Source organism: Dipodomys merriami, unplaced genomic scaffold, assembly GCF_024711535.1.
Source record: "Dipodomys merriami isolate MVZ:Mamm:240054 unplaced genomic scaffold, mDipMer1.0.p SCAF_7, whole genome shotgun sequence".
NCBI classification, from domain to species: Eukaryota; Metazoa; Chordata; class Mammalia; order Rodentia; family Heteromyidae; genus Dipodomys; species Dipodomys merriami.
In genome coordinates this window covers 39,160,601-39,181,652 of record NW_027206290.1, presented here as the reverse complement: position 1 = coordinate 39,181,652, position 21,052 = coordinate 39,160,601, and the positions used below count along the sequence as shown (strand labels likewise).

Here is a 21,052-nt window from a genome sequence, read left to right as displayed (position 1 = left end):
TTAATTCTAATTGACCAGTAAGGAAGCTAGAAGTGGGGTGTGGCTGAAGTGGTAGATCAGCAGCACTGAGCAAGACAGCTAAGGGACAGGGTCCAGGCTCTGAGTCCAAACCCTTATAACAGCACAAAAATAAACTAAAATAATAAAGTCAAACAGGAGGAGGGCACAAAGGACTGCAGAAGGCCCAGGCCGGGGCGTCACTCTGCGGCTCTCAGGTAAGCCTCAGGCCACCTGGATGTGTGGAGGTGACCCTAAGGGTCGTGTGGTCACTGACTATTGTGACGCTTATGAAATAGCATCGCTGCATAGCCAGGTCCCGCCTGGGCTCCTGAGAAACCATTCCAGAACTCAGGTGGAGAACCAGTGGCCCCACTCAGGGTGGGCAGCACACTGCTTCTAAGGACCCACCCTCATATCCCTTGGAAGGTGCTGCCATATAACAAAGATGATGTTGTTACAGCCAGGGACGGCGACCAGGCACTCTCCCTCCCGGCCCTGGCTGGAGCTGATAGAGCCTGGCTCTCATCCGCACTCCTGGTGTGCAAGCACAGGGCGCCGTGCCCCCGAGGGGGTTCGTTTGGCCGCCAGTAAAGGGCATGGGGCCAACTCTCATTAGCTCTCGCCACTGGCTCTTCCAGAAACCGTTGGACTGGGACAAAAATGGAATGCCGGAGGCAAGGAATCTTCTGGATTCTTTGGGCACAGAAATAAATCAGAGTGCCTCATTGCTGATCAAAGCTTCCAAAACACGTAGGGCACAAGGGCAAAGAGAAAGATGGAGGAAACTCTTGGTCCCACCAAACCTGGTAATGAGGATTCATTTACGTTGTGTATGTTGTGTGTGCCAGTACTGGGCCTCTGGCTCTTACTTGTCATTTGCACTCAAGACTTGGCACTCTACCACTTGAGCCACAGTTCCCCTTCTGGCTTTTTCCTGGGAAATTGGAGGTAAGAGTCTCACAGACTTTTCTGCCAGGCTGACTTTGAACCATGATTCTCAGAGCTCAGCTTCCTGAGTAGCTGGGATGACAGGTATGATCTGCCGGCACCCAGCTAGAATTGTCTATCTTAAAGCTAATGATTCACTGAAAATTCTGACAAGGAACGAAGGGACCTGGTGTCTGATTGACACTTCTTATTTCAGCTTTAATTCCAAGAAAAACTTCAGCCTTGGGTAAGAGAAGCACCAAGGGAAACCCAAGACTGGAGGGCTGGCAGTGAGATCCACTGAGACCTGCCAGCTGTGGACACAGAAAAGGAAACAAAGGCATCTCATTATAAGCTCTTGTTGCCGATCATGTTTGTACCTCCACCTCCCCGGCCTGTGCCTACACACACATGTATGCACATGCACGCACGCACACACAATCTGCAGTAATTTTCAGCTCAAACACCCATTCAGAGCCCTAGGTATTTCCCTTTCATTCCTTCGACAACTATTTTTCAAGGCCCATTTCCCCCCCACTCCCCCCCCTCCGCAACCCAATCTCTGTGCCAGGAGCTGTGCTGGGCACTCAGGATATCAGTAGGCAAAACTTAGGCTGTTTCCCTGCCTTCCCCCAGTGTGACTTGGAGACCGACCAGTCGGATGGGAGGTGGTGAGTGGCGGTGGGCACCCCAGCCCATCACTGGTGCTCCCTCCAGGAATGCGGGGATGGGAGCCGTGCGCTGTGGGTCAGGCAGCCTGGGATGGGCAGCAGGCTTTCCTGGGGAAGGCCTGAGTCATCTGCAAATCTGAAAGGTAGGCGTCAGGGGGGGGGGGGAAATAAAGGGACATCCGTTGTCCTCTCTCATCCAAGAGAAAGTTGTACTTTGGTGAGCTGGCGCCGGCTGGCACCAGCCAGCACCTCCGCCTGGGCTCTGCGGGGTCACATGGTAACTCGAAGGGCCCCGTGGGTGTGTTTACACTGCAGAAAGCGGCAGGTGCTGTCAATTAGGGCTCCCCTGCCTCCCCCCTCAAGAGGTTGTCCCCAACACTCAGCAGACTTTTTATCTTCCACCTGCCTCCTGTTCGTGGCCAGGGCAGACACTAGCCTTGAAGCCAAACCCTGGCCTCCCCATGCAGACACGGCCAGCGCCGTGCCCACCAGGCCCGCGGTCAGTGCATCTCGGACCCTGGGCCACCTTCTGGGATCCTGCCCTTCCCCTCCACCCCCATGCTGACCCCAAGCCTCGCAGAAAGGCCCTGTTCGTGTGCCTCCCCGCCGCCTCCATGCAACGATGTTTATCAACCCCATGGGACCCCGGGGGTGGATCTCCAGTCAAACTCTGACCCCCCAGGAATTCAGGGCCAGGCTGAGGCTGCCAGGGTGCTCTGGGTACCACAGGCAGCCGAGGCCCCTGCTTCCAGGGTCTGTGCTGGCCTCAGAGCAGGGAGGAGCAAGCCTAGGGTCAGAGTGCCCAGCACTGGGGAGCGAGCCATGCGGGCTGTGGCGGGTAGACAGGAAGGCCACCCCCTGGGACACCCCTGCCGCACCGGTGGCCGATGGCATTGCCCTTTCGGATCCTCTCCCGAGCCCCGCACACCTTTGGCCAAACGCAGTGATGGGAAGGTGTTGGTGAGCCAGCCTGCAGGTCATGGGGCAGCAGACAGCCTGAGATGGATCACAGGGCTGCAGGCTGTGCCCTGGGGAGGGCCACTAGCAAAGGGGGCGAGATGGGCTGTGGGCACCGATCATGGCCGGGCACACACGCATCTGCCCAGGGAAAGGGTCTCACATGCAGCTAGCTGCAGACTCAGCCCCAACCTGAGGGTCCCAGTGGGCCAAGGAAAGGGGGGGGCCCAGAGAGGGCAGGAGTCCCCGGAAAGGGACTGGGCACTCAGGCGGGGTCACGGCAGGGTCAGCCCTGGGGAAAGGAGATGAGAGGGCCCATAATTTGTACTTAACGTGACTAGGGCCAGCGCCGAGCCGCTGGCTACTCCAGCAACGTGTTTGTGGTCTGGAGATGAAGGGATGTTTTCTTTATTAACATTGAACTAATTAGCTTGTTTATGTCACTCCATCCATTGTCTATAAACATTGTTCAATAAACTGTCTTATGGCTGATAATTATCCAAACATTACCACAAACACGGGGCTTCTGCCAGGCAAGGATGCAATGCCAGTTGGGCAGAGATCCACTGGTGTTTACCTGGCTGTCACTTGGTCCCAGGGACCTCTGTCCCCTGGCTGTAACCTGCTGCGCTGTCCCAGGTGGAGAGATCCCAACAAGGAGCAAATTACCCCCACCATGTGGGTGCTGAACACAGTGCCTTTGTTTCCTTCACTGGGGTTTGTTCTCCATGCGTGGGAGGAATTCCAGACTTGCGAATTCTGAATCCAGACCTCATGGATTTTTTTCTTCTTTCTAATGGAGACAACATGGCAAATGATAAAGAACAATAGCAGCCTGGATTCTACACTCCAAAAGGCTTGGGTCAAAACCTGACCTCTGGGGCCCTGGAGAGGATCCAACAGCAACTATTGTCCTGTGTTGCGAAGCTGGACCACAGGCCTCACTGGCTGACCTCTGCGGGCTTCTGGAGCCAGGAACAGAGCCCATGCCGGCCCACTGGTTTGCTGTGGGGTAGAGTGGCTCTTCCAGCTTATTGAAGTCAGATGCACGGTGCTCAGATCTGCCCTCAAAGCAGATGGCAGCTCCACGCAAGCACCCTCTCACAGGAAAATTACAAGAGCCACAATTCCTCACAAATCCTCTGTGCCTGCAGACTGCGTTTTTACCAACTGGGCCAGAGAAGAGCCTTCCTTCCCTTGCCTGGCCCCTGTGCTCTCAGGGGCCCGGCCCTGGTCCACTCCAACAGAGAGCTGAAAAAGCACAGTGCTGTCCCCTTATCCACACTCTCAGTTCCCTGAGTTGAACCAGATCGGATCATCGTAAGTGGAAAATTCCAGAGAGATTAACAACCCAGCTGTGATTTGCATGCTATTCTGCATAGCTTGATAAATCTGACTCCTTTCTGTCCCTCCAACCAGGCCACGAACAGTCCCTTTGCTCGGTGTATCCACGCTACGTATATTTCCCACGTGTTTCTCATCTCTTTCTTTAACGAATCCATTCTGTGAATGTTACCCACCCCCCATTTTAGTCATTTAGCAGCTGAGTTGCATTATCAGACTGACCACCAAGTTAGTGCGTGTGTTTAATCAACATAACAAGGAAGCTGAGTGCTGACCACACTGCACATCCAGGCGCTGCCCTTCCTGTCAGAACACAGGCTTTGTACCCACTCACATCATCCCCAGGAAAGAGTGAGTGCACACTCAAAACTTTTATCAGAGAGGATTGTACTAGCTTCTCTGTCATTAGTCACTTTTGCTGAGATCTTACTGTGCCTCATTTGTAAGTTTGTCATTGGTATTATCATTGGAATAGGAAAAAATAGGCACAGAGGATTCAGAATTTACCTATGGCTGCAGGCATCCCCTGGGGGGTCTTGGAATGCAGCCCCCATGGGTAAAATTTGCATAGTAACTAATTCTCTAGGAATTATCCTCAAGGAATCATCCTGAACATTAACACTGATTACCTCTGAGTGCATGAGTAACTAAACATATGAGTAGTTGAGTATAGTAAGTAGTTCAACGAGATTGTATTCAGTCTTCAAATAGTATTTGACTTGTCATAAACAAATCCATAATTTTTAAGTATGCAATATACTTCAAGAAAAACACTTTAAATCCTTAAGTGCTAACATAGGTAACTGTTTCAGTGGGTCCAAGTTTTAAAAATGTAATCTAAATGGCATTTTCTTTTAGATCTTCTGAATTAAAATTATGTAATCTGGCCAAAACATGAAGTTAGGGTAAGTTTGTTGGTTGGTTAACTTTTGAGATTTATATAAGACAGAAGATAAGTAATCTTCACTTTCCTTGGCTATGTAAAAAAAGAATCAACCCTACTCAGAGCTATTAAGAGCATGAACTGAGATTATTCATTTAAAGTACTTACCACAATAACATACGATTCTGGATAAATTTTAGCTATCAGAGTTCTCTCTATATCTATCATCTAATCTACCATCTCTCTCTCTATGTATTTATATATATGTATATATATATATATATTTCAAGATAATATAAAGATGTCAGAATAAGAAAGACAAATGAGTAGATACTAATTTTTTGGTACTGGGTTTGAACTCAGAGCCTCAGCTGGGCAAAGGCTCTGCCACTGGAGCCATTACCCTAGCTAGACACTAGTTCTTATTTTCCAAACTTACCAGGGGTAGATGTGAATGCAAAGAAAATTTGAGAATCCTCCACCTCCACCAGCTCTTCTATGTCCTCACTGTGGTTAATGTATCCTCTGGGATGGCAGAAACTCGTGGCTGGACGGGGCATGAGTACAGGATGCTGGACAGCTGGCCAGCCCAGTGAGGGGTGGGCAGCAAAGACAAGATGAGCTCCAGGACCCTGACTTCACTGCCAGTTCTCTTTCTTGAATTTTTAAAATTATCGTTAAGTAGTTGTACAAAGCGGTTTCAATCCAGTGCGCCAGGCTGAGTACAGCACACCTTGATCAGTGCCACACCTCCATCTCTCTCCCTGGCTGATGGTTTTCATCTGGGGAGAGGTCTGCATTTCTCTACTTGCCTGTGTGCGCAAGCCCCACTCATCGATTCCATCTCTCCCACTGCAGCTCAGGCCTGTGGTGGGGCAGGCGCTGGTTCCGAGGGCTGCTCCACCCTCAGATGTGTGGAGGTGGAGAATGGGAAGCCATTTGTCCCTACCATCAAGGAAGCTTCTAGATTCTGACCAGGGAAGACACAGCAGGGCCTCTTCAGCCTGACTCTTCAGAGGGGAGACGTGTTTAAATTCATCCACGAAAGAATAAAGATCGGAAATTTAGTGAGCCAGTTCTCTGGGATCCAAATACTTCCCAAAGACAATCACCTCCTTAATCCCAGTTTACTCTGTGCTTAATGTCCAGAGCATGAGATGGATGACCTCAGATGACACACTCAAACCCGGACTCATGGTTCTACCCATCCTCCCCTTCTCCCTCTCCCCCCCCCCCCACAAAGTGACCTTCAGCTTGGTATGATGCCCCTGCATCTAGCTAAGTGCCAAAATCTCTGGAGTCTCCCTTACCTTCATCGCACAGCACGCAGTCCTGAGTAACTTCTTTAATAGATGCCAGTTGTGGGGCCCCCACCTCTCCCACATTGTCCCACATTGTGTACCACAGGCCAGGCCATCATCAGCTCTCGCTTACATTTTACAGGAGCTTCTTAACAGGTAGTTTCCACTATTGATACCTTTGTGTGTGCTTAGCCAGAGTGCTATGTGGCTCTCTTTATGCGCATATTTGCACGTGCATGTGTGCGTGTACATGCACACCAGTCCTAGGGCTTGAACTCAGGGCCTAGGTGCCATCCCTTAGCTTTTCCACTCACAGCTGATGCTCTTCCACTTGTACCATATCTCCACTTCTGGCTTTTTGGTGGTAAATAAGAGATAAGAGTCCCATGGACTTTCTTACCCAGGCTGGCTTTGAACCATGATCCTCAGCTCCCCACCTCCTGAGTAGCTAGGATTACAGGCGTGAGCCATGGTGCTGGGTTAGCAATGTACTTTTGTCTCACACTGGAGTTGTTTGTCCACCTCTGGATTCCCATGGCTCTGAGCACTAGGAATGTGCAAGGAACAGGTACCGCTGCATGTTTTCTGAATCCAACAGTCATACATTTTGGGCATCAGTCCACAAGGCAAGAAGCATTGTACCCAAGGATCTGTTGATTTTTCAGAGACAGTGCTAACATTTTGTGAGAACCTCAGCAGAGACTCTTGGGAGAAGCAACAACACAAGTAGAGCTTTGAGCAATGGAGAAAACAGAAATGACAGGGTACGCCCACTCTCAGGACTGTTTGCCATGACCTTTTGCCAGGCGTGAGTGTGCCAAGTTCCAGGAAAGCACCAGAAGCAACTTTACTGGGAGACTGATTGGGCCTGAGCCACTCAGGTCACAAGGGCTGGCCTGTAGGCTGGCTTGTGCTAGTCATGCTCTCCTTTGGCTGTTGTTTTGAAGGCTGGAGCTCTACTACCTGAGCCACACTTCTACTTCCAGCTTTTGGCTGGTTAAGTGGAAATTAAAATCTCACCCACTTTTCTGCCTAGACTGGTTTTAAACTAGGATCCTCAGATCTCAGCCTCCCGAGAGACTAGGATTAGAGTCATGAGCCGCCAGCGCCTACCTTTGTTCTGCATTTTAATAATAATCCTTGATTCCCCAAGGACTTGTTTCAAAAGCCAATTAGAAAAAGAAAAGTAACTATCCTCGAAGATTTTATGTTTAAGGTAAAGAAACCTAACATGAAGGGCATTTTCCCTTTTTTTCTTGGGTTGCCTATCCTTATCATTGGATTATGCCAGGAAACCTACCCAAACCAATTCAAGTTCAGATTTACAGAGGAAAAAAAGGCTACCAGCTGTCTGAAATCATGCAGGGTGCTGGGCTGAGGACTCATCAAGCCCCATTGAACAGTTCAGGGGAAAAGGCACTTGAAAAATAAAAATATAAGTTCATTGGGCATATTAAGAAAAGACTTGTCCAGATTTCTTATAAATGTGCATTGAAGGTTAAATGCATTGCAGTGGAGCAAAGCAGTATTCTCTAAACCAGACCTGCAGAGAGACCTCTCACCACTGCAACTGAAAAGCCGGGCATCAGTGGCTCACACCTGTAATCCTAGCTACCAAGGAGGTTGAGATCTGAGGAACCAGGTTTGAAGCCAGCCTGGGCAGGGAAGTCCATGAGACTGATTTCCAAGTAACCAACAAAGAGTCCATGGAGCTGGCTCCAGTGGTAGGGTGCCAGCCTTGAGTGGAAAAGCTCAAGGATAATGCTTTGGCCTTGAGTTAAACCCCCAAACTGGAACAACAAAAATTTTTAAAGGCCACTGAAGTGAGACATACGAAGTATCTGGGTCTTTTCTGCACAGAGGACTGTCTAGAAAAATCTCCAAATCACAATTCTATGGGCTCTCTTACCCTGCTTTCCCAAGCAGGGGTCAATTCGAGAGGCCATTTTCCTTGGGTGGTTTAAGCTATCTTAAGCTATTCAACTGTCACCATCCTTCCATTTCATCATGGAAACAAACGTTTCCATAATGAAATCACTTTGACCTCAGAGTCTGCACACCTCCTGGCCAGCACACAGAAAGCCCTGAGTTAACAAAAGCTCTTGAATTCAGTAGTTTCCAAATACATTCAGCCCCGGACACTGTGTTTGCTACCTTTTTCACTGCTGTGACAGAACAGAAGGACACAGGCAGGTCACGATGGGTTGATCCACTGCTTTGGACCTGAAGCAGGAGCAGACATCGAGAGAGCAGGAGCATGGGGTAGACAAAGGACTCTGCTCACTTACAGCCCAGAGAGGGGACCTGATACAGGACCTGCTCTGATGGTCTCACTCCTTCTAGTTAGGTTTCTCCCCCATCTCAATCATGCTGTCAGATTGTGAATCAGTCTGTAGATGAAGATGGCCAACCACCTCTCAAAGACTGGCATTCCTACTGGGGATCAACTCGACAACATGCAAGCTTCTGGGAGCACTTCCTGTCTAACCCATAACCTTTGCTTCACCCAAACTTGTTTCCACACTCGAGGTGTGGCATTTATTTGCCATCTGTATCCCTGAGGGAAAGGCCCACACAAGTGTCAGCATTCCCTACTACCTAGCATGGGGTAGACGCATAGTAGGTCTTCTTATGGATGCTGGTTGCTTTATTAGAGACTAAGCCAGATGATTCCTTGCTTCCCTTCTGCATTTTGCAGTTCGAAGAGTCATTTTCAAGCACCCAGACAGTCCAGTGTCTATAGGATTAGGGTGAACCACAGAAATGTTGAATAACTCATCTGTTCCTAGCTGTGGGGGTGCCATCCTGATGCCACAGAAGTAGCAAAACCAGTGTGTGCCACCCCTCCAGATGACAAGCCACAAGCCAAAGCAACTCACTTTCTGCTGATGGACACAGCTGAAGTGTCAGAGTGGAAAACTTAGTGAGTTGACCTTGTTGTCGTAGACCAGCCAGTTTTACATACGGCATCCTGGGAATCAAATGAACGCTCAGCGATTCACCGCAGGATTGAGTGCAGCTTAGGGCTAGCCACAATTGCTAACACTTGGGGAGCTGTTAATTTCTTGCTGGCAATCACACTGTAAACTCCCTTCATAAATTTCAGACGTGAGCTTGGCATTGCTTTCCAGATTGTACGCACACTTATTGGAGTACTGTATGCTGAGCAGGCTTACTAGGATGTAAATGGGTGGGAAGTGTACTCAGTGGGTTGTTTTATGATACGGCAAGGTTCCTTAAGCCCTGTGCTGCTGATGTGGGGGGCAGATGATTCTTGGTGTGGGGAGGAGGGATGCTGTTGGCACTGGGTGGGTAGGGACTAAGGCTACTGCAAACATCCCATCCCCAGAAGATGACAGTCAGTGTCTTGAGACCTGCAGTGTCCCCAGGGCAGGGGGCCATCACAGAGGGGAAACCAGTGGAGCCCAGTTGAGAACCACTAATGATCAAAAACCTCTTGGTAGCTGAAGTTCATTCTACACCATCTGTCAGAGTGAGTGGTCACTCAAGGGATCAGACAATAGAAAGCAACGCTTCTTGCTCTGAATGTAGATAAACATTCCCTCTTTCCAATCTGTGTGGCAAGGGTCAAGCGACCCGTCTCCCCCCAGGAACATCACCCACAGGTGACTGTCACAAGCAGTAGTGAGGCGCATCCTGGAAACCAACACTCCTGCTCCCTTTCTTCCTCCTGCTGTTCCTGCCCCTCCTTTCCACTGCACCTCTCCCCACATCTATATGGTGGGGGTTCCCTTCCCGTATGTTCTCCTTCTCCAGCACATACCTTGAGGAGCCAACCTTCTCTCCAAACCCTTCAGGTGCTTTGGCAAACAGGACAGCAACAGTCAGCGGTGGATAAGACGGGGGCTGAATCCACCGCCCACTGAACTGTGCCCACACCACAGCAGGGAAAGCCCTGCCCCCCGCCCCCACCATGAGTCAGGCCATTCACAGCTTCTCCTTCAGTGTCCAGCCTGGTAGGACTGGACTTTGGCCAGCAGGGATAGGGGGGCCCTGTCTAGTTTTACAGTGTGGTCCACCTGCCTCCTGAGCTGTTAAAAGACCGGGTCCATATGCCCTGGCACTGCCGAGGCCTCTGCAGGGTGCACAGCCCTGGCTAGGCACCGAGGGTTACTACTGTGAGCGGGAAATGTATTCATTGCAGGCTAAGCATGGAGGGTCGACAGAGGACAGATGGAAAGGCTTATGAACCGTATTTTCATTATAAAGGCATTATAAGAACATTACAAGCCATTTAGAAAAGCTGGGGAGGTTTGGGATCACCCAAGGTTCTAACACTCAGGACAAGTGGTTCCATTTATGTGTTCACTCCCAGGCCGGGGTCCTGCCGGGGGCTGTGGCTCCACTGTGGGGACTTCACGCGCCCTCTCAGCCTGAGTCCCTCCCTGGGTTGCATTGTCTTCCTCTTCTCATGTTTGCTGAGTGTTCAGCCCTTGAAAACAGTTTTCCACGAAGGAACTAACTGCCTTGATTAAGGAATACTTGGCTTCTGGTTTTGCGATTGTAAATCATCGAATGGGCAAAAAAGGTCCAGCTAAGTTTTTGTTTGGTTTCACTCTCAGGGTCATTTTCTTGAGACAAAAAGCTCAAAATCTAGTAAGGCACTAGTATCTCATGTCTGTAATCCCAGCTACTCAGGATGAGATATGAGGATTGTGGTTAAAAGCCAGCCTGGGCAGAAAAGTCCATGAGATTCCTATCTCCTATTAATCAGCAAATGCTAGAAGTGAAGGGGTGGCTCAAGTGGTAGAGCACCAGCCTTCAGTGGAAAAAAGCCAAGTTAAGAGCATGAGGCCCTGAATTGAAGCCCTAGTACCAGCACGCAGCAAAAGAACCTCAAAAAGTAGATTAATAACTAAAAACTATGGGTATTTCTACAGCTTTAAACATAATATTGTCAAATTATTTTAGAACGTATTTTTAACCATAAAGGCTATTTCTATGTTATTACAACAAAACGATTATAAAATACAAACAAGTAGAAAGAAAAAGGCATTTGTAATCGTTTAACTACTACAAACACTTATTTCCTTCCTGCATCTGTATTTAATATATTCATGTATGTAAGTTCAGTCTTAATTATATTATCAAGACTTGGCTTCCTTAATGAGCAATTACACTGGGTGCCATCTTGACCTAAGGTGGTCAGAGGCGGTTCTAGTTAGCAAAACAGAAAGGTCTTGTTAGAATGCAAAGGTTGGATGTCTCCAGGGGGCCTGATTGGTCCCATACCCCCAGCAGAACGTACCACATCCTCCCATTCCAGCCTCCCCCACCCCCAGCTCCCACCAACGGCATTGTCTCCCCTAGCAGGCCTCCACTAGTAACAGTGTCCAATCAGGATGAAGAATGGCAATGGCCCTGGTTATAAGAATATTAAACTTCTATAGGTTCAACTATAAGCAATAACAAAAGATAAAAACAGGGAGAAAAAGAAGACAAGAAGGATGAAAAGGAAAGAAAGAACTAGCATGAATAATGGGAAGGGAGAAGCGAGGCACTGGTGGCTCACACCTGTAATCCTAGATATTCAGGAGGCTGAAACCTGAGGATCATGGTTCAAAGCCAGCTAGGGCAGACAAATCTGAGAGACTCTTATCTCCAGCTAACCAGAAAAAACTCTGAAGTGGAGGTGTGGCTCAAGTGGTAGAGCACCTGCTGGCCCTTCCCTTTGCAGTGTCTTTGCTCCGGCCCATTCATCTCATCTAGTCATGTCTTCTGAGTGAGGGAGAATGGCTCTTCCCCTTCTCTGGGAGGCTTCCCCTGGCTCCAGCCCAGGGAAAGGCCAGGGATGAGTGGGGCACACCCCTGGGCCAGCCTGTCTGCAGCTCCAGCTCCGACGGCCTGCAACCCAGATTTATGGATGACACCTGGTTAGAGCAGTGATGTAAACCCAATGTGAACTCTAAAGGACGCTGTCGTTTCTCTCTGTTTGGATTTGGTTTGGGGGTTTTATTAGTGACAGTGGATTTGATTAAACAAAGTTTTCACTGTAACCAACTCCAGCTGGACCCAAGCATCAATGGGAAACGAATTCCCCTGGTGTCGTCTCTTTCATCCTGTCTACTCATGCTGACTTTCCAAAGCGTTTCCTCTGGCTGCCCGGGGTGAGGTCATGCAACCTTATTTACTTTAAGGACCATGCTGGCGCATCCAGCCAGCGATTCAGTAATGAAGGACTTTTGTATTACAGATGCTCCCGGCCTCTGTGATGAAATCATGGTAGCATTTTGCCAAAACCATGTTGTCATTGGGTTTGGGCTCAGCTCTGGAATCCACCCAACAGAATCAGAGCGAACAGACGATTGATACATCACCAGGACTGTCTTGTACAGTCACCGGAAGCCAGTTCAATGAGGTCTGGGTTGTCATTCAGTGTAAGTGGCTATCCCCGTGGGCTTTGTCTCTAGGCAGATCTGGAGATGCCATCTCGCCAGCACAGGCTGAGGACTGCCAGGGTTGATTAGCACAGTGATTTCTTCCTCTCTCCAGCTCTGAGGCTGCGTTGTCTTTTCCCACTCTGGGCCTGCTCCATGTCACTTTCTCTGATTCTGCTCAGGCTTTTCTCCCCCTGGATGCTCTTGCTTTTATCCTGGCATCTCCTCTCTCCCCTCCTTGGCTTGACCTACTGCTCTGCCATCTCCCAGCCCTGTTGCCTCTCTTTCTGCCTTTGTTCCACCCCCTACCTCACCCCACTTCTCCCCCTCTTCTCTCTCCACTGGATCTCATTGAAAATTCTTCTCACTTGCTCTGTTCCCTCTATGTTGGATAAGACTTCATCAGGATCGCACAGACACCAGCTAGCCATTATCCTCCTGGTGCTGGCAGGGCCTGGCCTGGTCCGATTCCATCAGAGCAAGCCTCACCCGTTAGCACAGCCCTCGCCAAGTTCTGGGCTGATGGGGAATGGCAGGCATCCACCCCTGTGTTCCTGACCTGAGTCTATCCCAGGCTGGGCCCTGCTTGGGAGTCAGCAGATCCAGCACCGGGGCCAGCACGAGCCAGTCCCCTACGGTGCTGCTGGGACAGGGCCAAGCTGCGCAGAAAGGCGTGCCTTTCTGATGAACTGACAGAAGGTCGCTGTATGCTGCTAGGTGACAGGCTCTGCTGGTGGAGAGCTTCCTGTCACCTTCATGCTCACTGCTCTTGAGATTCTACAAGAAGACAGTGACTGAATCTCTCTTTTTTATTTTTAATTTTAATACTGGGGCTTGAATTCAGGGTCTGAGCTTGTCCCTTAGGTTATTTTGCTCAAGGCTGGTACTCTGCTGTCTGAGCTATACTTCTACTTCAGGGTGTGTGTGTGTGGTTCATTGGTGACAGGCTGGCTTTGAAAAGTGATCCTCCGATTTCAGCCTCCTCAGTAGGGAGGATGGCAGGCATGGGTTGCGGGTGCCTGGTTGATGACTTACTTCTGTTCAATGAAGCGCTCACAGCTAAGAGCTGGAAGCCTGGGCCGCTGAGGACGTGACGTGAGGACGCACCATGGAGCTGCCGTGAGGACGCTACGTGAGGACGTGACGTGAGGACGCACGGTGAGGATACAATGTGAGGACGTAACGTGAGGACACACCATGGAGAGGCCATGAGGACGTGATGTGAGGACGCACGGTGAGGAGACAATGTGAGGACGTGACGTGAGGACGCACGATGAGGACGTCGTGAAGACACCGTGAGGATACAACGTGAGGACGTGACGTGAGGACGCACCACGGAGCTGCCTTGAGGACACTACGTGAGGACACACCATGGACCCACTGTGAGGAACTGCCATGGGGACGTCATGAGGACAACGTGAGGACGTGACGTGAGGACGCACGGTAAGGCTGCACCGTGCAGCCGCCGTGAGGAACCGCCGTGAGGATTCGGAATTTGAAAAGCAGTGCTCCGCTCTGCGGTGCCAATGGCCGCAGCGCACAGCACACGGCTGTACAGCACGTGGCGGGGGCTAGGCGCCCTCGAGCATGCGCGCAGCGCGTGCCTAGGCCTCCCCATGCCGCGCATGCGTGCAGCCCGTGCCTTCCCCCCCCCCCGCCACGCATGCGTGTAGCCTGGGCCTGCCTCCCTCCCTCCCCCCCCCCGGCCGCGCATGCGTGCAGTCACACACGCCCTTCACTGCTGGAACCCAGAGCCAAGCCTCCTTCCCGCCAGGCGTGAGGCCGGGTTAGTCCTGACTTAGGTCAGGTCTCTTTTTTTTTTTTTTTTTTTTTTAATTAGTAAGAAAGACTAGTTAATACACCGGTATCGCCGCGTGGATGCGTGCTTACCTGGGTATCCCTCTCCTCCCGCGGGCCAGCCACCGTCCTGACCAGGGAAGCACCTGCGGGGCACAGGGAGGTTCGGCGCATGCTCCGTCCCACAGGTGGTGGCGGTGGAGCCGAGAGGCCCCCAGCCCCCGGCCTCCCTGGCTGGCCGTGGGGAAAGGCAGGTGCCGCGGAACCACCCGTGGCCACGTGTCTGCACGTGTGTGGAACAGCACAGTGCCACAGACGCTCAAATGAATTCCTTCCTGTGGCTTTGAACTTGAGTCGGGCACTCGGGACCTCTTGAGAGGCAGCCAGGTGAGTGGCTGGCTTCTCTGCCTCCCCCTTCCCTAGTGTGGAAAATTGCCTTCAGCTCTGCAATTCCCAGTTGCCCACCATGCTCTCTGGTCTCTCTGGATCCTGTTAGCTCAGCGTCGACTCCCCCTCCCCCCTGCATACCTCTCGTTCACCTCATGACCACATAAACCCTAAAAAGAGAAAGTCTAGGTGATCAGGACCATTCTAGAATAGAGCAGTAGGAGAATCCAGGGACCACAGGTTTCCATCTCCCCTGACCTCCCCTCCTGAGATAAATGCGAGAGGTGGATGAAACGCCTTAACATGAACCTAACAGTGTTTGTCAGAGCCGCCAGAGCTCTCTGCACCGTGGCAGGCCGTCCTGCTCACCAGTCCCCACTTGAGCCTGGGGTGGCACGGGCACACACAGGAAGCCCCAGACAACACCAAGCCCCTCACAGATCCACGTGGGGGTGAATCTCCTGCCCCTGGCCTCGGGTTTAGCTGGGATCTGCCTGTGAGCTGCATGCCCGGGCAGAGCAGGCCCGGTTCTCTCATAGTCATGCCTTGAGTCAGATTTGTGGGTGTGAGGTTAGCAGACAAGCTAGGAAGAGTCAGCACAGAAGAGCCAGGGAGCTCCAGATTCCGTGGCATCTGTCACTCCAGAAGCACACTGAGTGGGGAGGTATCAGTGCATCTGCTGTAAGGTATTGGGCACCAGTTGTATGGTACAGGTTGCATGGGTGGGGTGCTGGCTGGACATGTGTGGTGCCACGTGCATATGTGTAGTGCTGGTTGCACATGTGGGGTACCGGTTGGTTGCACATGCGTGGTGCCAGCTGTACTGTGTGGTGCTGGGCAGATGTGTATGGTGCTGGTTACCCTTGTGGGGAGTACTGGTCATGTGTGTGGTGGTTGGACTGTGGTGCCAGCTGCACGTGTGCGGGGTACTGGCTGGACATGTGTGGTACTAGTTGCACGTGTGGTACCAATTGCAGTTGTGCTTGTAACCATGTGTTCTGGGTGCAGCCTGTGCTCAGTGGCTTCTGCAGTGATCCTGAGTCCAGCAGCTCAAACAGGAACGGCCTAGTGTTATGGACACTGCGCAGAGTAAGGCTGACATTTTATTTACACTCATGTCCCCAGGTACACTCTTTTTCTGCCCTAATTGAAAGGACTCCCAGCTTTGTAAAGCCCTAGATTGTGTATTTCTTCAGCTAGATTGTGTGCATGTGCATGCGTGTGTATGCGTGTGTGTGTGTGTGTGTGTGTGTGTGTGTGTGTGTGTGTGTGTGTTTTCTGGGTTTTTATCCCCCCAGGGCTACAGATATTTAGCTTGTCTGAGTTTCTGAACTTCCATCTGAATTACATTATAGACTTAAGTGTTGTAACGTTTCTTGACCGAGTGCTTGGAGAACATGCCACACACTGCGTGGGGAAGGAGAGCTCCAGAGCAGCGGAGGAGATTTAATCCTGTAAAGCAAATAGAATGAAGCTCTGGGATCTGAGCTGACAGGCCCTAGCCCTGGGCTCTCTTGTTCATGCTTCCAGCCCCAGGTGGTGGCCTAAGGCCTGCCGTGGTCATTATGGGATGTAAACCCTGACTCCAGACAGGGACACTGCTTTGTGCTCTGTACTGTGTCTGCTCTGAGCTTATTTTGCTTGTGCGTGTGTTTCTTGTGGTTTTTCTTGTGCATCACTCAGTTGGAACTGAGAAGGTATTTTCTTAAGGTCTCAAGATTGTTTTTGGCATCTGATGTAGATTATAGATATATCATTAGGACTCCTAAGCTACAGGCTCCAAGGACTGGTATTTAGTAGTACATTTTCCCTCAAGCTATTCTGCCCTCAACCACGTGGCGGGGGCTGCTTTGTGCTTCTATGTCTTCCCTGCCCCCACACTAAGGTCCTTGCAGTTACTCATATTTTGAAAGTCTCCGTGGCATAGGCCACAACAGAGCTCTTCCATGACTCCAGTCAGGTAAACACCAGCCACACTGTGGCAGGCCACACCCAAGAAGAAAGACCACACTCAGCGCCTGGTCTTCCTTTCTCAGGTTCAAGGTCAGCTGACCACAGTGGCTTCTTCCTAGAACTGCCTGACTCTGGGGGAAATGATGAGAAAGGTTTTGCTCTGGGTTTTTCTTTGGTGCCAATCCTGGGGCTTGAGCTCAGTGACTCAGTGTTGTCCCTTAGCTTTTTCCCTCAAGATGAGCACTCTACCACTTGAGCCTCAGCTCCACTTCCAGCTTTTTGGTGGTTAAGAGTCTAATGGACTTTTCTGCTTGGACTGGTTTTAAACCACGAACCTCAAATCTCAGCCTCTGGAGTAGCTGCTGGCACTGGGTTCCTGAGAAGGGTTTTGTAATTCACCCCAGCGTCTCCTGGAGAGCTACCATGCCACTTGCTTTAAGGAACTTGACAAGACTTTAGAAGCAGTGCTGAAGCATCCCTCGAGGCAGAACGGGCTTCTCTGAACGCCAGTATCCTTCTAAGTGCTGGGGTCACGTGGCACTGTTTTCCTATCAGATATGCCAAACCACAAAACAGCTAAAACGCATCAAATCATCTCCAAGTGGCCCAAACTGAATTTTATTTTCCAAAAAAGAAGAGGGAGTATGACCAAACCTTGGGGTCATACTTAATAAAGCTTCTGATGAAGCTAAAACTTAGAAAAACAGATTTGCAACATGAAGGACTTCATGGCCTCTTTTCCTCTGTATTGTAGACTCCCAGTGAGAAGCAGTGGCACAGAATCAGGGAGGACAGCTGCAGACAAGAACATCACAGCCACAGCACCAGAATTCACCACCCCCTCAGCAACCTGTTGGGCTTTTTGTTGGTGGTGGTAGTGGTGGTATTTTTGGTGGCAGTGCTGGGTCTTGAACATTTTTACTCAAGATTGACAGTCTACTATTTGAGCCATACCTCTGTTTCTAGCATTTTGCTGGTTAATTGGAGATAAGAGTCTCCTAGATTTATCTACCTTGTTAAGGCTGGCTTTGAACCAGGATCCTCAGTTCTCAGCCTTCCAAGTAGCTGGGATTACAGGCATGAGCCACAGCTCCTGGCAGTGCATTCTTAGTGGCTGAGTTTCCCCAGCAGGTGGAAATGAGGAGAAAGGAAGCCATAGCAGCCCTGGCATCTCTGAGCCACGGCTGTGCTGCGGCTCTTGCGGTGTGCAGTCCAGAATGTTTTTGACGTCGTGCATCTCCAAATCTTTGGAACTCACTATGTTAGCAAATAGCCTTGTTAAAAGTAAGCCAACCATAGCTCCAATATCAAACTACATTTAAGTGCTATGCAAAGAATACGAAGCCAAGTTTCCAGTTCATAGATGTTGATTGTAGCTAGACAGGGAAAGGCTGCGGGGAGGACAGAATCTGCAGACTATTCTCATGAATCTTGATGCTTGTGTATTTTATATTTTCCAAAGTGTATTAATTTCTTGAACATTTCTCTTACTTCCTGTGTATCCCAAGGACTGCTGCCCTCGGCCCTGGTCTTGCACAGAAATCTAGGGGGTATTACATGGGCTCCACACTGTGAGCCAGCCTCTCGGGAGTGGGGCCCCGTGCGACAGGGGTGGGTGGGTTAGGGACGGGGGAGACAGGAGGCTAAGCATGATGGGGCATCTCAGCTGCTCAGGAGGCAAAAGTAGGAGCATCACAGGCCAAAGCCAGCGAACACACAATACCCTGTCTGAAAAGCAAACACAAAGCAAGAGGCCTGTAGACGCGGCTCGGGTGGTCTGGGCTGTGGGTCTCTCAAGCCTGAGGCCTGAGCTCCATTCACAGAAACACACACACAGTAAAAATCGGGTCCGAGAGGCCGAGCTCTCCACACAGCAGGGGCCTGCAGGGCTTGGGTTGGGGGCTGCTGGCTGGCAAAGTCGTCCATTACTGCTGTCCAGTGCTCGTCACAGACGGCCAGCAGAAGCACAGACAGATCCTTTCAACAGCTTCTCAGTTGGGTGTTTAATAATTAAATGGCCATCCATCTAAACTTCCTGGCTACCAGCCAGAACTAACCAAATGACCATTGACTCAAAGAGAATGCCGGGAGGTGGAGGCTGTAGACAGCTGTTGCACAGGCTTCTTCCCAGAGGTCTACCTGCACTGCTCCAGTCTTCCTCCCCATCCTTCAGGTATCAGCCTGGAGTCTTCGGGGACACCTGTACTGCCTGTCACACCCTGCTGCCTTCCGTCCATCACAGCTGGAATCTAAAGATCTGTACACAAAACTACAAGGCTCACTGAGAACAGACACCTTGTCTGTCTTATTTGCTGCTGGGTCACTGGCACCAAGAATTTCCCTGGCATGTAGTAGGTGCTCAGGAAATTCTGTTGGATGAATGAGTAAAGAACTTTCATATGCCAGGTTCACAGAAGTAAGAGAGCATGGAAGCTTCTAGAAAGGGAAAGTTAAAATCAAATAGAATGTTTCTCAGTGTGTAGTCTCTATGGCTTCTAGTTCTTAAAGTCTGGCTTTGAGCAACCCGGGTTGCAGATGTCTGGTTGGTTCTGAAGGGCTGGTCGCTGGTCTCTGGTCAGTTGCCTCCGGTGCTCACCTACACTTTGACCCCCAGGGTTATTTTCTTTCCTGATGCTGGAGATGGGAAGTGCCCCGGTTCAGTTCCTCACGTTGGATTGGAGGTGTGCTAAGCAGGCCTCTCCTCTGCAGCACGGACGGCTCCGCCACGCCATGCAAGACCAGGCCCTAGCCATCCCAGTAACTACACTCCAGCTCCCACTGGGCCGGATGCTGCTCATGTCCCGGACGCATCCCGTGGGCCTCCCCCTCCCGCCGCATGGGGCAAGGGTGCCCCTCCCCCTGGGCCCCAAGGTGGAGGAGCCGAGTCTAATGCCCGCCCTCCTTCTCCACAGTGTTCCGGCCTGTGGTGGCGCAGACCCAGCGGCCGGATGGCATGCTGGACCCAAGCACAGATCAGCATCCGGTCCCAGTAACAGCATTGCCAAGGGCACAGCTTTCAGTCCTGGACACTCTGAGGTGAGTGTGGAGGGGACGGCTCGCCAGGGTTGCTAGGCTGGGCGAGGTGGGACATCTATGGGGGAGGCAGAAGTGAGGAGCAAAACTTTTAGTGAGACCCCCTTCTGAACCCATGGCTGGGCACCATGGTACACAGCTGTGGTCCCAGCTACAATAAAATAGGAAGAATACAGTCCAAACCAGCCAAGGCAAGGAAAAGAAGACCCTGCCTGAAAGATAACTAAAGCAAAAAGGACTGGAGACATGGCTCAGGCTTGAAGTGTCTCCTGGCAGCACAAGACCTCGAGTTCAAACCCTAGTATGACAGAAAAATAAAAACAAGGTTTCCAGCCCTATGGCTCCTGGGGCCGAGTGGTCAGGACAGCTGGACATGAGCCGCACACAGGCCTCTGACGGACAGCTGAGCCTCCGCTACAGACCTCCGCTACGGGGTCACCGCTCCTGGCATGGTGGAGCCCGCTTAGCTCGTCTCTCCAGCCGCAAAATAGGAATGATGCAGCCCAGCCCTGGCTTGTTGCGATAACTAGACGCCAGTGCCCGCCAGTCTGTACCACCCAGGAACCTGGGAGGCCAGATAGGAAAACAAGCACACACCCAACGTGGCACGGGAAGGTGTGTGCAACCGAGTAGAAGCCCTGCTTCGCTGGCGGGCTGAGCTTGCTTGTCCCCTGTGTCACACCCGTCCCCCGAGAGGCCGGGGGTGGGGCAGCAGGCCACGGCCGCCACGGGCCATGCCAGCCCTCTGAGCCACGCACAAGGCCCATGACTCCATTACCGCCTGCGGTGGAGCCACGAGGGGAGTGAGCCCTGGAAAGCCACAGAATGTTCCGCTGGCCTGGGGTAGGGTGAGGCAGGGCTGCCCAACAAGGCGCCATTTGAAGGCATCCCGTGGGCGTCTCTGCCTTAGGTGGTGAGCCTGCATCCTTGGGGAACAAGACAAATAGAAGTCACTCACACCTGAAACAGAGCAAGGCCGCTGTGTGAGTTCTGGCCGCTGCTCCCCGCAGCCATGGTGTTCTCAGAGCTCTCATCGGTGATGCACACTGCATTGTCCTTTGTGAGGAGAGGTTCCAAAGCGTGTCCTCAAAATAAGTGGCCAGCTGGGCACCAGTGGCCCACACCTTATTCCTAGCATCTCAGGAGGCTGATATCAGAGGATCACAGTTCAAAGCCAGCCCAGGCAGCAAAGTCCATGAGACTCTTACCCACAATTAACCAGTAAAAAGCCAGAAGTGGAGCTGTGACTCAAGTGGTAGAGCACCAGGCTTGAGTGAAAACACAAAGTGAGCATGCAAGGCCCTGAGTTCAAGCCCCAGTACCAGAAAGAAGCAGAGAGAACCAGGTCAGTGCCAACCAGATAGGCAGTTGGGTGAGTCTGGTGGACACGCATCAGCAAGG

General features: G+C 51.2%; 1 protein-coding gene across 2 annotated transcripts in view; it reads left to right on the top strand.

The window, feature by feature from the left end:
- Ngf (nerve growth factor) overlaps nt 1-21,052 on the top strand; it is a 36,330-nt gene that overhangs the window by 13,565 nt on the left and 1,713 nt on the right. For both annotated transcript variants that reach the window (XM_070006420.1, XM_070006419.1), the window contains exon 2: nt 19,531-19,654. The gene's annotated coding sequence lies outside the window, so the exon portion shown is untranslated. The remainder of the gene's footprint in view (nt 1-19,530; nt 19,655-21,052) is intronic.